The 22,455-nt window shown below is 37.5% G+C and overlaps 1 long non-coding RNA gene across 1 annotated transcript; it reads left to right on the plus strand.

Moving 5' to 3' along the window:
* The first annotated feature begins 9,002 nt into the window (after positions 1 to 9,002).
* Positions 9,003 to 9,431, plus strand: LOC126692952 (uncharacterized). Its single transcript, XR_007645145.1, has 2 exons — positions 9,003 to 9,038; positions 9,146 to 9,431. It is a non-coding gene; the product is annotated as an uncharacterized LOC126692952 (long non-coding RNA).
* The last annotated feature ends 13,024 nt before the right edge of the window (positions 9,432 to 22,455 follow it).

Here is a 22,455-nt window from a genome sequence, read left to right on the forward strand (position 1 = left end):
TAATTTGTTGTTGAGGTACAAATTTTCAAACCTTAATTTTATTAGCCCACTCACAAAAAAACCCACATAAGCCCATAAATTACTTTGAGCCCACACAAATATTCCCCATATATATTACCCAAATATTCTCCATGTTATTGGGCTCCCATAAACATTCCTTATATAAGCCCCATAAATTGCCTTGGGCCCTCTCACAAATATTACACATTATATCCCACATATTATCCAACTTGGGTTTTCACAAAAATACTCAACATATTGCTACCATATTGAGCCACAAAATTATACCATCCCTATAAAAAGCCCAAAAACAATTACCTTATGGGAAAATCCAAAAGGCCCAACAAAACCCCCTCTAAAGCCCGTTACAATATGGCACTCTAAAGCCCATTATGATACAATATCTCTAAAGCCCGTTATGATACGGCATCTCTAAAGCCCGTTATGATATGGCATCTCAAAAGCCCGTTATGATACGGCACTCTAAAACCCGTTATGATACGACACCTCTAAAGACTGTTACGATACGGCACTTTAAAGCCCATTACGATATGGCACTTTAAAGCCCGTTACGATGCGGCACCTCTAAAGTCTGTTACGATACGGCACCTCTAAAGTCCATTACGATACGGCGCCTCTAAAAGCCCATTACGATACGGCACCTCTAAAAGCCCGTTACGATATGGCATCTCTAAAATACGTTACGATAAGGCACCTCTAAAAGCCCGTTGCTATACAGAAATATTTTTACAAAATCCTACAAAGCCCAAATACTAATTTGTCACTTTTTTTAACAAAGCCCAAATGTTCATTTGACACTATTTTAATAAAGCCCAAATATTAATTTGACACTATTTCATAAAAGCCCAAATGGCATATATTTACAAAACTCAAATATTATTTTGACACTTGTTTTACATATACTAAATCCTTCACTCATGGGAAATATAATTACTCATCCCTTAAGAAATATCTCTCTTACAAAATTTATAAAAGCCCATGTATATCACCCATGGCAAAGCTCTTCATTTTGTAGGGATAACCAAGCCCAAAGAAGCTCAACTACAAAGCCCAGCTGAGCTAGCCCAACCCATACACAAATCCCAACAACTGGAGATCACGTGAGCTGACCAGCCAAATTTCAGCACAATTAAATAGCTGGAGTCCATTCCCATCAAGTCCTAACTTGTCCAATCAGATCAGAAGAGGACATGTGTCCATCAGGGGTTAAACCCTTCCTTCACAAGCTGAAATTCCATCATTTCTCATGTGACATAAAGCTGAAGGTGATATGACAGAAAGCAAGGAAGCTTCAACCAACTGTCCCTTCTTTCTTCTCCAACCCATCCGGTCAATAACCAAGGGTAGTCATGACCAGGCCATTAAAGCTCCTGAAACAACTTGAAATCAATTCATTTTCATACTAAAAACATGTACTCTCTGGTTCATGGACCAAGCACATGAACCCCAAATGGGGAAACTTAGGGAAATGTGGTTTGGAGGGCACCAAATGGATCCCAGCAGAGTTCCCAACAAAGGCTCCAAGATTGACACCTAGCTTGGGGTGATACAATCTGCCCTAGGGAGCTTTGATTCTAGCAGCAGCATAACCAAGATCATTAGCCTAATGCATGCTCTAATCCCATCAACCAAGGCCAATCGGCATTCAATGCTAAATCAGAATCCTAGTTGTTATTTCCCAAAATAGCAAGAACCTTCTAAAAGTTGAGTTTACCATTCTTAGCTAAAATCCTAGGAATGATTCTCTAAGGATTTTTTGAAGATTGAGAAAGATTTAGCAGAGATTATTTGCTAATTACCTCCTAAAAACCCAGATATAAAGGGAACTCTCCATTAATGCTTGGGGGGGGGGGGGGGGGGGAGGAATATATGCTAAGATACACTAAGATACAGACCAAGAAAGAACCCTTCCTGAACTTCTCTGTTTAAGCCTTTCCTAAGCTCTAAAAAAAAGTCACTGAGTTCTTAGTTTCAAGCTTAGAAACTACGATCCCCAGTGCCTTGCTCACAAGCATTCCTCATAGCTCTACTCATAAACACTTATTTACCCCCAACAGAAAGCCCCAACAACTTTACTATACACACTCTCTCTTACTACTCATACTAACTGAAATGTTCCTCATTACTCACTATATTCACGAGCATGTCTTGGCACCATAGTGATCTTGCTGCACTAGCTCTCTCTTTCCCTTCATCTCACACTAAGTTTTCCTCATTATTTGTTATAATGGAACCCGTGATATTTACTTATTCATTTACTATTGATGGTTATGATGTAACTGTTACTATCGAATTTTTCTCTCATATTGTTGTATTAGAAGACTTTTCTCCCAAGCTAACGAATGATGAGTCTGTAAATGTAGATGTTTTCCTTAATTTGTGAAATAGCTAACAGCTGGAAGTTTATCTTCTTTTATCTTATTTTACCGCTAGGACATTTTATTGCTAAGCTAGTTTACTGCTGAAACACTTTACCGCTAGGCTATTTTCTGCAAAACCACTTTACTATTGGGTTATTTCTTACAGTATGTTTTTTAACCATGCTAACATGTTCGCTGTAAGGATTATTTATGGGCCACTCTTGTCAGTCTCAATCTAGGCCCAAGGCATAAAATACAGTGAATTCTTTGGATCTTCTCCGATAGCCTTTGGGCCGTGCATCAAGCTCATCGTCGAGTTTCGGTTTAAAACCCTTAACACTACATAAATCTCATTTGTCGGAAAGGAAACTTTTTCACCCCCGACATTTTGGCAACTCTACTGGGGAGTCTATTAAAGCCAAGGGTTCACCATGACTCCTAGGTTGCGGAATAGCCGGCAAGAAGGGACTCAAAACACCAGGCTCCCAGCAACACAAAGCCATGATGACCCAACTACACAAGGAGAATAAGCTGACTAACATGAAGTTAACCAAGAGGGTTTTGACCATCGATTCCCTTTCCTCTGGGAGACATTATAAGGAATGCAACAAGCTCAGTTCGAACTTGCTGAATCTTTGAGTGTCATGAGAGAAACTCAAGGCCCAACGCCCCAGCCGTTACATGAAGGACCAGATCTTAGAACACAGTAGGAGGGGGGGTTAACCGCTAGGAATCCTCAATCTGGTGAGCAGAATGCCTCTCTTCCTCAGTTTGTTACATTATCTGATCTCACTGCTTTGCTGGAAAGGGAAAGGGGTAGCCAACCAAAGGAACCAAGGCACTTTGTTCCTAGACCACCCTACCCAGCTAAGTTACTAAGTAAGCCATATCCAGAGAAATATAAGACTCCCACTTTCACTATTTATGATGGGAGGAAAGGGAATTCTATCAAGCATGTCAACAAGTTTCTTGATTTTGCGAGTCCTTTTGTTGGAAATGGTGATCTTTGTCTAAGGGAGTTCTCAAAATCTCTTACCAATTGTTCTTATACATGGTACTCCACTCTCCATTCAGGTTCCATTGCCACATGGGATGACATGGTTGAAAGTTTTTGCTCAAAGTATTTTCATGGGGAGGAAAAAGTTACTATCCTCACTCTTCACAATACCAAGCAAAAGTCCTCTGAGGGACTTCTTGACTTCATCCGGCGATTCAGAGACGCTGCTCTCGATTGTTACAGGAAGTTCAAAGAGTAAGACTTGGTTGAGATTTGCATTGACAACATGTCTTATGAGTACCGGGCCCATTTGGAGAATCTTGATATTATTCAGTTCACCCAGCTACTCTAGAAAGCTCGTAAGACAACAGTATCAGTCAAGCCTCCCATAGTTGAAAAATCCAAGCCAGAAAAGAAAAGTGCCCCTCAAGTTCTCACAGTCTCCACCAATGAACCAATGGTGGGAGAGAAGTGAAAAAGGGAAGAAGAGGAAGAGTCTCCTCCCATTCCATGCACCGAGGAAGAAATGAATGTTTTCATTGACAAGTGGATGGCTGATGGAGTGTTTAAGCCCTTTAAGCCTAACCGAGAGCCTACCTCCGAAGATATGCGAAAGCCCTTTTATTGTTGTTATCATCAATATGTGGGTCATGGAACTAGAGATTGTAGAGCAATCCAGAGAACATTTCATAAGAAAATTTCAGATGGCACCTTAAACCTCATGCATGAGCAAGAGGTTTAGTAGAACTCACTGCCTCAGCATCACAGTGGGAAAGCCACAGTAGCAGTACTTTTTCATAATGGGCCTGACGAGAATGGAACTACTAGTGGTACAAGCATGTCTCCAACAGCTATCTCTGCTCTTCAAAGAAGCCCTACCTTTCGAACAATCAGTTGGGGTTCAAAGAGGAGTCAAGGAGGGCAACAATTGAAGCTCTTGTATCCATCACTACCAACTATGGAACACATTGCCTCACGGCTGAAGCTCATGCCAGCCGTGCCTTCCTAGAAACTACTAATGTCATCACCTTCACTGACAAGGATATGGAGGTACAACACCCTGATCATAGTAAACCATTATATATTGCCACTCAAATTAATGATGTTCATATCAGAAGGGCACTAGTCGACACCAGTGTATCGCAAAATCTTATCCCAACCAACTTACTCAAAGCAGTTGGGATCCCACTCAATAGAATCGCTAGGGCTCCTATTGAGGTTTTTGGTTTTGCTAGAATTCATGGATGCACTATTGGGAGTATACAGTTAATTCTTAAAGTGGGGCCCATTGTTGCTCTCACCAGATTTCATGTTATCGATTCACCCGTTTCTTATCGTGCTCTACTTGGGAGGCCATGGCTCCACAAACACAAGCTTGTGCCATCTACTTACCACCAATATGTCAAAGGAAGATTCAATGGTAAGCTTATACGATCCCTGCTAATCCTACACCATTTGATCCATTTGAGGCACACTACTTTGAGGCTACTTTCTATGATGAGCTCACCCTAAGTGGGGAAGATTCTACTTCAAGGCCTGTTGGGATCCCTTTACCCAACTGGCAAGATATTGAGAGCAACCCAAAAATAGACATGAGGTCTTTCCTTGATCAAAGGAAAAGGAAAAGAGAACATGGGAAAACCCCCAGCGGTATCTCATAGCCACGATGTGTACAAATCAAACTGCCAGATGGTTGTTTAGGGTATTGTTTATGACGATACATGGGGCCTAGTTGTCTCAAAAAAAAGGTAGGGATGGCAATTTTTGCCCGACCCGCGGGTACCCAGCCCGACCCGACCCATTTTACCCGGTCTAATTAGGAGTAGGGTTGGGTATGGGTTTTAAAAAAAAAAAAAACCCGAAGCGGGTCCGAGGCGGGTCTGGGTTTTATCAAAAAAACCCAAGACCCGACCCGAGACCTGGCCCATTTAAAAGCCCGATACCCTAAATTACAAAAATACCCTATATATATAGATATATATATATATATATAATACCTATAATCTAACCCTAATTCGGTAATCCCTCATTTCTTCAGCCTCCCTCACCTCCCTCAGCTCAGTCCAACACTCCCTCTCCCTCAGTCTGACACTCCCCTCCCTCAGCTCAGTCCGACAGTCCCTCACTCCCTCACTCCGAGACTCCTTCATTTTGCTCTGTTATGATCTCCTTGGAAGACCCATCTGGTTTGTGCTCTCACCATCTTCTTTCATTTTCCTTTTTTTTTTTTTTTTGTGTATGTGTGTGTGTGGGGTTTAAAGCTTTGTTTGGTTTGGGCTTTTTGGGTATTTCCTTTGTATGAGCTCGATCTGTGACTATTTTCTTGGTTTATGGCTTTTTGCTTCTGGAAAGAATCTTCCTTGTTGTGATTTTTTCATTTTCTTCTTCAAATTAGGAAAAAAAAGTAATTTTTTTTAGGCCTGGTAAGAAAGTTTCAGTGACAGTCTATTGTGTTGTTTAGCTCGGACTTTTTTGTTTTTTGAAAGAAATTTATTTATTTTTTCTATTTTCTGATCTTGGTTGCGGTAATATTGTTGTGGTCTTATGTTTGTGTCCTTCGAAAAATAATGGATTTTTTTTTAAAAGGTTTATTTTGTGGTTTGTGGGTTTGATCTGCGCTTATTTGCTCTATTTTGGGTTTTGCTTGCAGAGTTTACTGTGGAATCTCTGAGACTTGGGCTTTGAAAAGCCGTTTGTTTTAGCTTTTTAAGGTAATATGTTGTTGTGAATGTACGATATTATTAATGTTCTTGCTTGCATGTCTATTTGGGGTTAATGTGTTAGCATTTTCGTTATATACTATATGTTTGGGTAACTCTATAATTAACAGTTTTTTTGTAAAAAAAAATTTCCCTTTCTGGTTTGATTTTGCTTGCTTTTTCTGTGTTCAGTAAATTTAAGATTGATTCTTGTTATCCTGGGGTTTAGTTAAGGACTATGTTGAAGTTACTTTTTTGGGTCTTCTTTGATGTTTTAGTTTGGTTTATAATTTTGTAGGCTTAATATGTTATTTTTTATTTGTTTATTAGTTCATATTAATGCTTTTGCATGTTTTATGGTATTTAAAATTTTTTTCTTTTAGGAAAAATGATTCCTTTAGGAAAATTTGAGAGTGTGAGCTGCATGCGAATAAACATGGAACAGAGTATATACCTGTTTCTTAATGCATATGGTAGTGAATTTTTGTACACATATCTTTCACCTGATTCAAGTCTCAAAGCATTTTGTTCCCCTGTTCTTTCCCTCATTTATGCATAGTTTGTTTAATGGAAGAAATTGTTTGTTTTTTGTGTTTGTTGGGAAGGCAGATCCTAAAACAGAGATGGAAGACACAAACACAGACACAAACAAATCTGGTTCTTCCTCGCCAAGTGGCTCTCCCTTGAGAACAGGACGTTATCCCTTGCCAACTATGCGGTCTCCTTTTCCATTTTCACGATCACCCTCGCCATTGTCGCCTGGCAGCTCACCCTCAGGATCGCCATTAAAAAATGAGTAAGTATTTGAATTTGTAGTTAATCATGTTTAATTATGATTGCATTGATAGAATTTGTGAATCTGTGTAATTATGAATTTGTGCCTATTAAACAATGAGTATGTGTAATATTAAATTTGTGATAATTTGTTTTGATTCTAACTCCCAAACTTCTAAACCAATTAGGAATCCGAAATCCCCGACGGTGGACTTAGTGGGAGAAGACTTAGAGGTAGAGGAACAAGAAGGGACAGAAGGAGAGCAAGAGCCTACAAATGAGGACTTGGATACAAGTAAAAAAAGAAAGACTACCTCAGATGTTTGGTCTTATTTACAAGGAATATAGTTGATGGAAAAGTTAAAGCCCAATGCCATCATTGTAACAAACTTTACTTGGGTGAGTCCAGCCAAGGTACAACTCATATGCGTAATCATTTAACAAGATGTCCACGGATGAAGTTTAAATATATAAGGGATATGTGACAACAAGTCTTAATTAAACAACAAAATAAGGTGGATGGAACTATGAGTTTGAATACTTACCAATTTGATCAAGTTAGAGTGAGGAATAAGCTTGCTCGTATGGTCATCCTACATGAATATCCCCTTTCAATGGTTGACCATATTGGGTTTAAAGAATTTGTGGCTGATCTTCAACCTATGTTTAAACTTGTCACAAGAAATACTTTGAAGAGTGACATTCTTAAAATCTATGATAATGAGAGGGAGAAAGCTTTGAAGATGACAGACAAGAATGGAAGTAGAATGACAATTACAACTGATATGTGGACTTCAAGTAACAAAAAGAGAGGGTTTATGGTCATTGCCGCTCATTTTATTGATCATACTTGGGCATTGCAAAGCCGGGTTTTAAGGTAATTTTTTTTATCTATAAATTGAATGTTAAAGACTTTACATTTAGAATTTTTATTGAGATATGTTATAATAATTCATATTATTTTTCTAGGTTTGTTTATGTTCCTTCTCCACACACGAAAGATGTCCTTGTTGAAGTCCTTGTTGATTGTTTTTTAGAGTGGAATATTGATAAGAAGTTGTCCACAATAACTGTTGATAATTGTAGTACTAAGATGTCATGATAAGACTTCTCTTGAATAAGCTTGATACTAGTTCAATTATGTTGGGTGGGTCTATGTTGCATATAAGATGTGTTGCACATATTTTGAATTTGATTGTTCAAGATGGGTTGTCTCTTATTGGTGATGGTATTGAAAGGATTCGTGATAGTGTGATTTATTGGACTGGATCACCAAAAAGGAGGCAGAAATTTGAAGAAAATGCACGTCAATTGTGTGTTTAATGCACCAAAGAGTTAGTCTTAAATTGTAAAACTCATTGGAATTCAACTTACTTAATGTTTTCTATTGCATTGATTTATAAAGATGTTTTCTCACGTTTGGCTAAATGTGAAACATCTTATACTTGTTTACCATATGATTATGATTGGGAATTAGCCAAAGATATTTGTGGGAGGTTGGAGTTGAAAATTGCATTGAATGAATGGACTTTTTCTTCAAATGAGATGATAAGTACGATGGCAGAAGCATGCTTGCTAAATTTAATTCTTATTAGGCTAATGTTAGTGTTGTTATGGCTATTGCTGCTATCTTAGATCCAAGATATAAGATGAAGTTATTAGAGTTTTATTATCCTAACATTTATGGTGATAATTATGATTTGGAGATTGAAAAAATTAAGAATCTTTGTTATGATTTGCTTGATGAGTATGGAGATACAGATGAGTCCCCTGTAGATAATGAAGGAAGTTCTCATATTCCTGCAAGTACTTCAAGCCTTGTGGCACAAATGAAGTTTAGGTTGAGTGGGGCAATGTCATCTTTTGATTTGTTTGTGAACAATAGTTCAAGTAGTTCAAAGAAACATGGGAGTGCTAGAATGGAGTTTAATCATTTCATTGATGAGGGAGTGTTAAAGAGGAGTGAAGATTTTGATATTTTGGAATGGTGGAAAAGTAATGGTCTCAAGTATCCTACTTTACAAAGGATTGCAAGAGATATTTTAGCCATTCCTGTCACAACTATTGCTTTAGAATCTGCCTTTAGCACTAGTGGGAGACTTTTAAGTCCACACCATAGTAGGCTACATCCCAAGACTATAGAGGCAATGATGTGTGCTCAAAATTGGTTATGGAGTGAAATCAACGGTTAGCAATTGTCTAATTTCTATTTATAAAATTTAAATTGTATTTTTGTATTTGCTAGTTACAATTTGATGAAGTTTATTCCATTTTTTAATTCATTGTTGTTGTAGGTTCTTCAACTATGTCTGGAGATTGTACACTTCAATCAATTCTTGATGATGGGGAGCCTAATGAAGAGGATGGGAGTTGTGTCACAATTGTGGATGATTAGACATTTTGTATTAATTTAGTAGCCTTTTTAATTTCTTAGACTTGTTGGATTAATTTGTTGGTTTGTAATTATTCTAAGCCTTTTTAGCCTTTTGTAATTTCTTAGCCTTTTTAATTTGTTGGTTTGTGGAGGATAAGACATTTTGTAATTTCTTAGCCTTTTTAATTTCTTAGACTTGTGGGATTTGTTTTGTAACTTTTTAATTTCTTGAACTTGTTGGACTTGTGATACTTAGTTCTTGGACTTGTTGGATTTATTTTATTTTTATGTTTAGTTGGTGATTTTAGTTATGATTTATTGATTTATAGATGTATAATTAACAGGTGATTTATTGATTTATGATTAACCTATGATTTGGATTGATTTGGCTGCCATATAACGTGGCCCAAATGCCAAAAATCTTAATACAAAAAAATCTTAATAGGCATGAATGGGCTTGAATTGGCTGCCCAATAATGCCTTGAATGGGCTTGAATCTGGCAAAAAATCTTAATGGGCTTAAAATAAATAAAAAAATTTTGGTTAGGCCAGATTTGGGCCCAAGTGGCTAAACGGGGCCCCAGAGAAAAAAAAAAACCCGATTAATAATCGGGCCGGGTTCGGGTTACGGGTCTTGGCCTGTAGGTTGGGTTCGAGTATGCAAAAGCCCGGCCCAAACCCAGCCCATTGCCATTCCTAACAAAAGGGTCCCTGACTGAATGAAGCAAACACTACACCAATGTGTTGTTATACTCAAGGAACAAAAACCCTGACGGTAGAAGAAAATCTGTCCAGCAGTCTAGCAAAACTGTTTGAAAAGCCTCCAACGGTAACCAATTTTTCACCTGATGTGGAGCTAGAAACCATTAATCTCAGTGATGATCCTAGTATCTAGCAACCAACTTCAGTCAATGCAACTTTGCCACCATTGGAAAAGGCTCAGCTCATTTCACTATTAAAGGAGTACATTAATGTCTTTGCTTGGAAGTACCATAAGATGCCTGGTTTGGATCCTAACCTAGTAGCACATGCTCTTAACGTGGAACCAGGGGCAAAGCCAGTAGTACAACCCATGCGGACCTTCCATCCTGATATTGAAGCTCAGATTATTCAAGAAGTTTAAAAACTCCTCACAGCTGGGTTCATTAAGCCTATAACCGCACCCAATGGTATCAGCAGTAGATGGCCAGTGCTTACAACAAGGCTATGGAATCCAGGGTTTTTATCAAGGGACAAATGGTTTTGAAAGCAGCAGATCATATCAAGAGGAATTTCTCAGCACCCTCTAAGTTTGCCCCAAGATGGGAGGGGGCCTATCTTATAAGAATAGCCAATGCCAACGGTTATTATCGTCTAGCTATAGCAAAAGGTGAAAGTTTCACAAAACCTATCAATGGCAAATGGCTTAAGTTGTACTATGCTCACCTTTCAAGTATGTACCAAGTAACTCTCTTTTGTATGGTTTTAAACCACTACTATGTGAATAAGAATTAAACATTGCCTTTTGCCTCAAATATGAATTTCGTATATTTACAAGTACTCTAATACTACTTTCCATACATAAACATGCATACTCTAAGCTATGAATAAAGTTACAACCCTAACAACTGGGCATCTTGAACCAAATTAGTCATGAACACAATAAGTATTTTCAAAATTATGTATATGATTCCCATGACTATATTTTAGCTTGAATATACTATTCCTTGAAAAATAAAGCATTTTTCACAAAATAAATTAATGTACTTATGCATAAACAAAACACAACTTGCATAGCTGGGGAAATGTTCAGTTACCATATAAAATTTATATGGCTGGTGCACCTCTGCACAAAACGTAGCCTACATAGTTAAATAGACCCAAAGTACATAACATGTTTCATTACATCATAATTTAAAAATAAATTGTCCAAAATACCAAGCTACTAATAATGATAAAAAAAAAAAAAAAAAAAAAGAGCTAGTCAAATAAGCCATCGCCGAAGGTTTCCACTAAGGAAGAAGCACCTTCAGCTAACAAGGACCGCATCATTTCATCTCTCTAACTCAACAAAAGTGAAAGCTCATCTCTCTTTGTTGCAATTTCTCTCTCAAGATCAGCTATCTTCATTGTGAACTCATCAACTCGAGCAACACAAGACTCAGCAGCAGCTTGAATCCCATTAAGGATGAATTGAACTCCAAACTTGATGAACAACAAGCCCAAATCCTATCAAGTATGAATTGAACTCCAAACTTCATGAACAACAAGTCCTTAAAAGCATTTTTCCACTCAAGTGCTTTCTTCAAGTTTGTACTCTCAAGCTTTGTACACTGCATATCCAGCAACACTGCAACGCGGAATTGTAGTTCAGATTTCCTCAATGAAGCACCTAGCTTGCATCCAACCATGAAGTGCGGGTGTTTCCTTACAATTGTTGCCAGCAATAGCTGACCTTCTATAGGAATTTCAGACTGCTGGAACATGATGGTATTACTTGAAAGGGAATAGAAGTTAGTTGCCATTTTTTCATTCTCTTCGTCTTCTGCAAATTTCTCCAAGAATTCTTCAAGGCTCATTCTCTTGATAGCAACACCAGAAGACTCAACCCGTAGCCCTGCAAAAAAGAGGCATGGTAATGTCCCCAGCAATAATAGAAAAGCATTCATACAGCCAAGTGTTATTGAATAAGAAACTTGCTTTACTGAATATGAACAACTCAAAGTTATCATAACTAGAGGTTTTTTGCTATGGTGTGCATCATGAACGGTCGGAGAAACAACATGTCCTTGGCTGGGCACACCAGCAATAGTTTCTCCAGTAGTGACAACAGCAGTAGGACTCTCACCAGCCATCTCTATAACTTCATCAGTTGGACCTAGAGAACAAAGAACGTCAGCAGAGGAAACGCGAGAAGAAACCGAAGTGAAGAATAGTAGTTTACCAAAGTCAGCAGCCGTATACTCAAAGTCATACCCCTCTAATCGTGTCTCTTCACACTCACCAGACTGTTGTAGCCATGAAAACACATAGTTAGCACCCAAAAAAATGAAGGCAAAGAAGAAAAGAAAAAAGAAAAGAAAGATAGAAAGAATGTAAGAAGATAAGGGCTATGTGAGGATACCTCTTCTGAAGATTCAAGAGCCTTTATTCTACCAACACTAGTCTTCCTTCTATATTGCTTTAAGGGTGAGGATGAACTAATAGACGCAGTAGCTGGGACACTAGACTTAGTGGTCGGAACTACACCAGAACTAGACTAAACAACAGCTGAGGGCTTAGGACTGCTAGCCTTGGACTTCTCAGCACTTGCTCTCTTTCGTCTTACTTTTTTGGGCTTGTCTTCAGACGAGGGTGATTTGCCATTAGATCTCTTGGGCGCACTAGTGGCTGGGTTAGACTCGGGGGGCTTTTGCTATGACATTTTTCTCACTCCACTCTATGGGAACATTACCCCCATGAACCACCCAGCCATTGAGGTCAACCCGCCATTCAGCAAACCCCAGATTCTGTCTAGTGGCCCATGCTGAAGCTGCCTTTGTGTTTGGAATAAGCCAAGTGTTAAAGGAAAGTTCCCTTAAAGGAGGACTTATCACTATTTCCTCAACCTCCTGGCTATTCACGTAATCCACAAAAGTGCTCATCACTCTTCTCCAATACAACTTCATGTTTGTGGTAGCATACCCCTCATGGTGTCTGCTTGGAACCAAGACCCTTTCTACCTTGTTAGCCCAATACTCTATGGTTGTATCATGAACCAATGGCTGCATTGCATTACTCAAAGGACAAACTGTGGTATTAATATCCGGAACATCTCGATCAAATCCAAATTGTCTCAAAACTTTATGTGGATTATGTAGTGTCAAACCAAACCCATCACCTCTTGGATACGAAATGAATGAAAGGGATGTAATGAGCAAGAAATTGGGAATTTTCTCATGATCGTTCAACCCAAACTCTTGAGATCCGAGTCTGGAATTTGGAAAAGGGTTTGGGCAGCGAAACCCAGCTGCAACATAGGAATAAGGCTTCTAGGCAAAATGAGTCCCATCATCTAGTAGTGTAATGGAAGGGAGATTCCATACCTTCAATCCCATCCATTTCATTAACAAGGGAAGGTTATCTTCAAAGCCAAAAAATTAGAGCTCGCCATTGGGACCAGCGACTCCGACCACCCAATTGGTTGCTTTCACATCACCTACATCCTTACCAACATTAATGTAGTCTTTTGAATGTTCCCATATGAAGGTTTGTAACAATACCACATTAATACTGGACTCGATAATGTGGTATGATGACCCTTCAAGCTCATCTCCGCGTAACTTATCAAGCTTAGAGTAAAAAGTACCTAAACAAAAAGTGCCTAAGGGTAGGGACACACCTCAACACAACACTACAACTAAAGGAAAAGTACAAGGTTTTATAAATTGAATCGGGTCAGAATTGAACACACACTTACTCATCCACAAGGCTAAAAAAACAGCTCTTCTTGTATTAACATCCTCAGACTCCCTAAACTCAGAAATCCAAAAAGAAAATCGGGCTCTATTACCTCCCCAAGATGCAGAGGTACCTCCAAAAGTCTCCAGCAGCTTTCCAGCAATCACAAACTCCTCATCAGACAATCCTAACTCTAGCGGGTTCACCTCCCCCATGCTAGGCAACAAACAGATCCGTTCTACCGTTCTACATCTTCAAGGGTGATCGTAGTTTCACCCCAAGGAAAAAAGAAGGTGTGGGTATCGGTATTCCAGCGGCGCACCAGAAAGCGAAGTGCTCTCACATCCTTGTACATGTTCCACCGATGGGATAAAACCACAGCTTCAAAAATCTTGGCATCTTTCAAAATATGACAAAATCCTTCATCGCAACCTGCTACTCCACCCAATCCGACCAACCAACGATTGTGCCACAAGGACATAAAAACTGAATAAGAGCTGGTAGAAGCTCTTTCCACTGAAACCGTAGGTCTAGTATGCTAGAAGCAGCTGGGACGCACGCTGTCTCATGACTAGGAGCTTTACCTTTCAAAATCCACTTCTTTGGCACCCCGGGTGGGCTGAACTTAGGAGTCCCAATTGCTGGGAACAGAGCAGATGAACAATTCCAAAGGTCCTGCAGTGGCAGCAAGGGCTCCCCTAGCCTAACCTCCACATCATCACCCCTAGCAACTGCTTTAGCCACGCTCCTAATAATACTAGCATCACCAGAACCCAGCGGTTCTTCTCCTTCAGCCATAACTCACGAAACTAGAAATAGTGCTTTCTCAAGAATAAGAAAAAAAAGAAGAAGCAGAAGAATACTCACTACCACCATGGGAAGCAAGAGAAGTTATGGGTCTTTCTCTCACTTGGTCAAAATCGACAAGGGAAAAAGGAAAAGACTCAATTTCCCTCTTAACCCTAGCCGAAGCTCTCTGTTTTCCTCACTCTTGGACAGCAAGGAAAAGGAGAAAGAAGAAGCATTGCTTCTCTCTCTGTTTTGCTAAGAATCTCAGTTACTCTCTCTGCCTTAGTTGAAGTGGGTATTACTCTCTCACTCTTGGCCGAAAATAAGAAGAAGAAGAAAAGGTGCTCTCTTTGCCTTAATCTCTCTGTTTTTTGGCCCAAACAAAAAGATAAAAGAAGAAATAGCCAAGGTCAGCCTTTTATTGATAAACGTGAATGGTGCAAATGACAAGACATGGGGAAGAGACCAGCATTTAATGCAAGAAACATAGGGAGTAACTGAAGACCTACCAAGTGCTGAACGTGGGAAAGTGCTGGACGTGGGGAAGTTGTAGAAGCCCACTATTCACAACTGCCACCAAAATTTCAAACTTGCACGTGTGACCAAACAGAAACTGCTCATATGTGACTCAAGGGGCTAAATGTTGAGGTACAAATTTTCGGGCCTTAATTTCATTAGCCCACTCACAAAAAAACCCATATAAGCCCATAAATTACTTTGAGCCCACATAAATGTTCCCTATATATTACCCAAATATTCTTCATGTTATTGGGCTTCCATAAATATTCCTTATATAAGCCCCATAAATTGCCTTGGACCCTCTAATAAATATTACCCATTATATCCCACATATTAGCCAACTTGGGTTTTCATAAAAATACTCACCATATTGCTACCATATTGAGCCATAAAACTATACTATCTTTATAAAAAGCCTTAAAACATTAACCTTATGGGAAAATCCAAAAGGCCCAACAAAACCCCCCTCTAAAGCCTATTACGATATGGCACTCTAAAGCTTGTTATGATACGACATCTCTAAAGCCCGTTACGATACGGCACTCTAAAGCCCGTTACGATACAGCATCTCTAAAACCTGTTACAATACGTTACGATACGACATCTCTAAAGCCTGTTACGATACAGCACTCTAAAGCCCGTTACGATACGGCAACTCTAAAGCTGGTTACGATGTAGCACCCTAAAGCCCGTTACGATACAACACCTCTAAAGCCCATTACGATACGGCACCTCTAAAGCCCATTATGATACGGCACTCTAAAGCCTGTTACGATACGGCACCTCTAAAGTTCATTAAGATACGACACCTCTAAAAGCCCGTTGCTATACGACAATATTTTTACAAAATCCTACAAAGCCCAAATATTAATTTGACACCTATTTTATAAAGTCCAAGTGTTAATTTGGCACCTATTTTACAAAGCCCAAATACTAATTTGGCACTTATTTTAACAAAGCCCAAATGTTCATTTGGCATTATTTTAATAAAGCCCAAATATTAATTTGGCACTATTTAATAAAAGTCCAAATGCTATTTTTGCATATATTTACAAAACTCAAATATTGTTTTGACACTTGTTTTACATATACTAAATCCTTCACTCATGGGAAATATAATTACTCATCCCTCAAGAAATACCTCTCTTACAAAATTTATAAAAGCCCATGTATATCACTCATGGCAAAGCTCTTCATTTTGTAGGGATAACCAAGCCCAAAGAAGCCCAACTACAAAGCCCAGCTAAGCCAGCCTAGCCCATACACAAATCCCAGCAACTAGAGATCAAGTAAGCTGACAAGCCAAATTTCAGCACAACTAAACAGTTGGATCCCATTCCCATCAAGTCCCAACTTGTCCAATCAGATCAAAAAAGGACACATGTCCATCAAGGGTTAAACCTTTCCTTCACAAGCTGAAATTCCATCATTTCTCATGTGACATAAAGCTGAAGGTGATGTGACAGAAAGCTGGGAAGCTTTAGCCAACTATCCCTTCTTTCTTCTCTAACCCATCCGGTCAAGAACCAAGAGCAGCCATGACCAGGCCATTAAAGCTCCTGAAACAACTTGAAATCAATTCATTTTCATACTAAAATCGTGTACTCTTTGGTTCATGGACCAAAAACATGAACCCCAAATGGGGAAAATTAGGGTAATGTGGTTTGGAGGGCACCAAGGGGATCCCAGCAGAGTTCCCAGCAAGGGCTCCAAGATTGACACCTAGCTTAGGGTGATACAATCTACCCTAGGGAGCTCTGATTCTAGCAGCAACATAACCAAGATCATTAGCCTAATGCATGCTCTAATCCCATCAGCCAAGGCCAATCAGCATTCAATGCTAAGTCAGAATCCTAGCTGTTATTTCCCAAAACACAAGAACCTTCTAAAAGTCGAGCTTACTACTCTTAGCTAAAATCCTAGGAATGATTCTCTAAAGATTTTCTGAAGATTGAGAAAGATTTAGTAGAGATTATTTGCTAATTACCCCCTTAAAACCCAGATATAAATGGAACTTTCCATTAATGCTTTGGGGGGGGGGGGGGGGGGGGGGGAGGAATACATGCTAAGATACACACCAAGAAAGAACTCTTCCTGAACCTATCTGTTTAAGCCTTCTCTAAGCTCTGAAAAAGTCAATAAGTTCTTAGTTTCAAGCTTAGAAACTAAGTTCCCCAACTCCTAGCTTAAAAGCATTCCTCATAGCTCTACTTATAAACACTTATTTACCCCCAACAAAAAGTCCCAGCAGCTTTACTATACACTCTCTCTCTCTTACTACTCATACTACTTGAAATGTTCCTCATTACTCACTATATTCACAAGCATGTCTTGGCACCATAATGATCTTACTGCGCTAGTTAGGATCTCTCTCTCTCCTTTCATCTCCACTAAGTTTTCCTCATTATTTGTTATAATGGAACCCGATATTTACTTATTCATTTACTATTGATGGTTATGATGTAATTATTACTATCGAATTTTTCCCTCATATTGTTGTATTAGAAAACTCTTCTCCAGAGCTAACAAATGATGAGTCTAAAAGTGAACATATTTTCTTTAATCTATAAAATAGCTAACAGCTGGAGGTTTATCCTGTTTTATCTCATTTTACTATTGGGACATTTTATTGCTGAGCCAGTTTACTGTAGAAACACTTTACTGTTGGACTATTTTCTGCAAAAACACTTTACTACTAGGTTATTTCTTACAATATGTTTTTTAGCCATGTTGACATGTTCACTATAGGGATTGTTTACAGGCCACTATTGCCAATCTCGATTTAGGCCCAAGGCATAAAATATATTGAATTCTTTGGATCTTTACCGATAGCCTTTGGGTCATGCATCAAGCCCATCGTCGAGTTTCAGTTTAAGCCCCCCAACCCAATATAAATCTCATTTGTCGGAAAGGAAACTTTTTCGCCCCCGCCATTTGTTTGTTTGTTGCGTGACTTTACAAATCATGAAAAAATTACCATTAAAAATGGGACTTTTTTGTTATGTATAAACTGTTAAGGTTTTAGTTGTTGGCTAAATTCTATGAAAAAAGTTTCTTTGTAAGGAAAAAGTTTCATTGTAATTGTTTTTCAAGATCATTGTATTCTTTTGGTGTAAGTAAAGTTGAAGTCTAAAGAAACTTGTTCATGGTGCATGTTTACGAATTTTGGCCGAGCAATGAAGATTAGTTGAACAAAATCAAGCATATTCAAAAAGTTATTGGGCTGAATGTTTTGCCTAACATTCACCCAACACTTGATTGAGCAAACTTGGGCTAAAATGGGGTTTTACCCCTTTCTCACAAACTTTCCAGCAAAATACCCTCTGTTTGAAACTATTTAGGGATATGCCCCTGTTTTAAAACTCGATTTTCCAAAAATCGAGTTTCAATGTGAAACTCGATTTTTGGAAAATCGAGTTATAGGAAAATGAAACTTAAAAAAATTAAAATTAAAATTAAAAAATTGTGGAACTCAAATTCCATTCAAAGAACTCGAGTTCCACTTAAATATTTTCAAGGAACTTGAGTTCATGGAACTCGAGTTCCCCAATTTTTTTTTTTTTTTTTTTTTAAGTTTCATTCCGCTATAACTTGATTGTCTAAAAATCGAGTTTTACATTTGAAACTCGATTTTTAGAAAATGGAGTTTCAAAATAGGGGCATATCTCTAAATAGTTTCAGACAAGGGGCATTTTGCTGGAAAGTTTGTGAGAAATTGGTAATTTGCAATTTTGGCCAGCAAACTTGATAAGGAAAACCATTGGCTTGGGCTTTCACGTTTCTTTCTTGCTTCTCAATCCTTAAACCCTACCCCACATTATATGAAGAAATAATAATCCTACTATTAAAAGAGAAAGAAGAACAAAGAATTCATTGAGAAAACCTTGCCAAAGCCACAAAGTCGTTCTACTTTTCTAGCTAATTGCTATGTTCTTGAAAGTAATTTTACCACTCAAATACAAAGATCACTTACCATGTGTTGGAGTGATGATTTGAAACCCATAGAGACGATAAAATTTTTTAAAGAATTAACTTGCAGCATTGGATAACTATGAAGATTTAAGGCTAGAGCTAGGAGTTGCAAGCAAGAGCACATAACTTGGTTATGGTGTCTCTTTAGAGGTACAAGAATTCAAAGCCTTGAAAATGAATCTATATCACAACAATCTTCATAGCAAATTTGATGTGGTCTTGGCCTCAAAGTGTTTTTCCCGATTAAGTTTTCACTTCATGATCAATTCCTTGTCTTAGGGTCTGTTTGGGATTCGCTTATTTTGTTGAAATTGAAAATTTTTTGCTGAAAGTACTGTAAATAAAGGTAAAAGCTAGCTAAAATAGTACAGTAGAACCCATAAATAGTACTAAAAAGTGCAATGGGACCCATAAATAATTGCAAAAATAAGCTAAATGGTAAAATACTGGCAAAAATAAGTGTTGCCAAACGCACACTTAATGTGTGTGAGAGTTGTTTTGTGATTGTTGTTTATTTCCTTTATTTATATTGTACTAGAAATTGATTAATTAACTGCCAAGACATATTAATTATAAAATTAATAAACTGGTAGTAAGCCAACTTAGGGATCTACTAAACAATGTCTTTTCATAAATATATAATATAGTTTGCAATTGAGATTTAAAAAATTATCAAATATGTTTAATTATATCAATTACTAGTTAAGGAATAGAAACTCAATAGTCTATCAACTTATTTTTAAAGTGGTTATACTTGTTATCACTCCTTTAGTTGCTATTTACAATTACAGATATAGTATTTTTAACCATAATTATTTAAAAAACTAGATTTTCGCAACAAAATTGAAGATGATTTTTTTTTTTTAATTTTCATATTAAAAAAAGAAATTATTGTAGAATTTAGTATAAAATAAATTATATATATATATATATACACATGTAATTTTCTTGATTTTTTTAAAAACGCCCAAGTTTCATTTATAGATCATACAAAAAATTTTGGTTGAAATATATTAAAAAATAGTTGTTTTTGAATGTTCAAATAGTTTGTAAAACACCTATGAACGTTTAGACTCCCAATTTACAAATTACCATCACAAGCTTATAGTGCCCGTTTGTTTAAGCGTTTTTCAGCCCAAAACGTGCGTTTTCAAAAAAGCCAGCCCGAAAATAGTGTTTGGTAAGTAATAAACGCAACTTTTTGGAAAAAGTTGCGTTTTATATTTGTGAAGAAATGCGCGTTTGAGTTTATGGAGCTCTGGAGGTCCATAAACAAAAAGCTCATGCGCGTTTTGATTTTGATCCGTTGGCTCTTCCAAAAATAACCAAATTACCCTTGATAAATCAAGTTCTCATCTCATCTCTCTGCTCTCCCAACAAATTTCCAAAACCAAACACAAAAAATCTATAACAAATTCCCAAATCATCTCTCTGCTCTCCCAACAAATTTCCAAATCCAAACACAAAAAAATCTATAACAAATTCCCAAATCAGCTAAGGAAAAAAAAAAAAATCAATCCCTTGCAAATTAGGATTCCTCAAAATGCAAAAAAAAAAAAAAAAATCAGAATATAGCCAAATGATAGAGAATTACAGGACAAAATCGAAGCCGAAGCGTCAAAAACACCGAGCTCTGGGTTCGATCAAATCAGCGAACCCCTCCCAATCAAACCCGGACGACTCTGACTCCGACTCCGACTCCGTCAAAAACACCGAGCTTTGGGATGCTATCGATTCCGCCAAGAACCAACAAACGAAGTGCTATGAAAAAAAAAAAAAAAAAAGAGATGAAGAAGGAGAATGTTCTGGTGTTTGGAGGAATGGCAGGGAAGGAATAAAGAAAGGAGGAAAGAAGGATTAAAAAAAAAAAAAAAAATGACGAAGAAGGAGAATGTTCTGGTGTTTGGAGGAATGGCAGGGAAGGAATAAAGAAAGGAGGAAAGAAAGGATTAAAAAAGAAAACAGAACGGCTACGTGTGTGGAGGAGAAATTTAGTGGGGAAAAAAAGGAAAAAAAAAAAAGAAGAAGAAAGAAATGCTGTGTGGAGGATAAAAAAAGAGTGGAAAAAAAAAAAGGAAAAAAAGAATAATGAAATATTATCACAATTTTTTCACAATAAATTTTAAGGGGTCGGTTATTATTAGCTAATATTGGTGAGAAAAAAATAATTTTTTTAGAAAGAGAAAAAAATAATTTTAATAGTATGTTAAAATTAAAATTAGTATTAATTTTTATCACAATATTTTTACAATAATTCTTAAGTGGTAGGTTATTATTAGTTAATATTGGTGAGAAAAAAATAATTTTTTTAGAAAGAGAAAAACATAATTTTAATAGCACATTAAAATTAAAATCAGTATCAATTTTTATCACAATATTTTCACAATACTTTCACAATAAATCTTAAGTGGTAGGTTATTATTAGCTAATATTGGTGAGAAAAAAATAATTTCACAATATTGATTTAAGTATAAAATAAACTCTCTTATATATATATTGTCCTTTTTGGTAATTTACCTTTCAAACTGCCACTTTTATAAGTACTAGTCAAACACTCAACTTTTTCAAAAAACACTTTTTAACAGATTTTACCAAACACTCAGTTTTTTGAAAAAACACTTTTTCATTATGCACTTTTTGAAAACTCAACTTTTTCATTATGCACTTTTTCAAAAAGCTGAACCAAACTCACCCATAATCAAATAATGTATGTGTGGAATATGAAAATAAACTAAAACAGAATTGGTAAAACAATCTAAACCGAAATTAATCACAACCACAGCAGTAATTAAAAGGCAAAGATTAAGGGAAAAGATATGCAAACACAAAGACAACACAGCGATGTGTTATCGAAGAGGAAACCGAAGTCCTTGGCAAAAAACCTCTTTGCCGCCTTCCAAGCAGTCAATAATCCACTAGAGAATAAAGTTGGGATACATGAATAGTAGAAGACCCTCCAAGCCTAATCTACCTAGTGCACCTAAGCCTTCGAGCTTCTTGCTCCAACAGGATTATGTCGAACCTTGTCTTCTCTAGCTTACCAAATCCCGCAATTGCCCATTGCATCAACCAAAATGAATTGGTCCCTTCTGAACTACTTCCCAAGCACCAAATAACCTCCTCACATATATGGGTATGGTGAGATAAGGATTTGGCTAATATACCTCTCAATGATGTATCAATGGAGAGTGTGAGAGCAGAGGAATTTGGAGAATCAAAGGATGAAGATTTTGGATGAGTCAATCTTGTTTTTCTCTAGGGTTTCTCTCTCAAAATTCTCTCTGAAAGCTCTCTACATTTTGTAGGTATAAGGGTATTTATAGTAGGGTGACTGAGGAATGCGAACAGTCAGGTTTCTAACAAACAAGGCATTCTAGCGACTCAAGCTCGCGACTGGAATGAGTCGCGAGTTTAAGTCGCAAGCTAACTGCTTTGCCAGTCTAGAAGTTGTCCTATAGTACTCCAATTGGCATGACTCTTCAGCTCCCCTGCATGCTTCACACGTGTGCCACCTTTGGCAACTTGCTAGTC

This window comes from Quercus robur, chromosome 7 (genome assembly GCF_932294415.1).
Source record: "Quercus robur chromosome 7, dhQueRobu3.1, whole genome shotgun sequence".
Lineage (NCBI taxonomy): Eukaryota > Viridiplantae > Streptophyta > Magnoliopsida > Fagales > Fagaceae > Quercus > Quercus robur.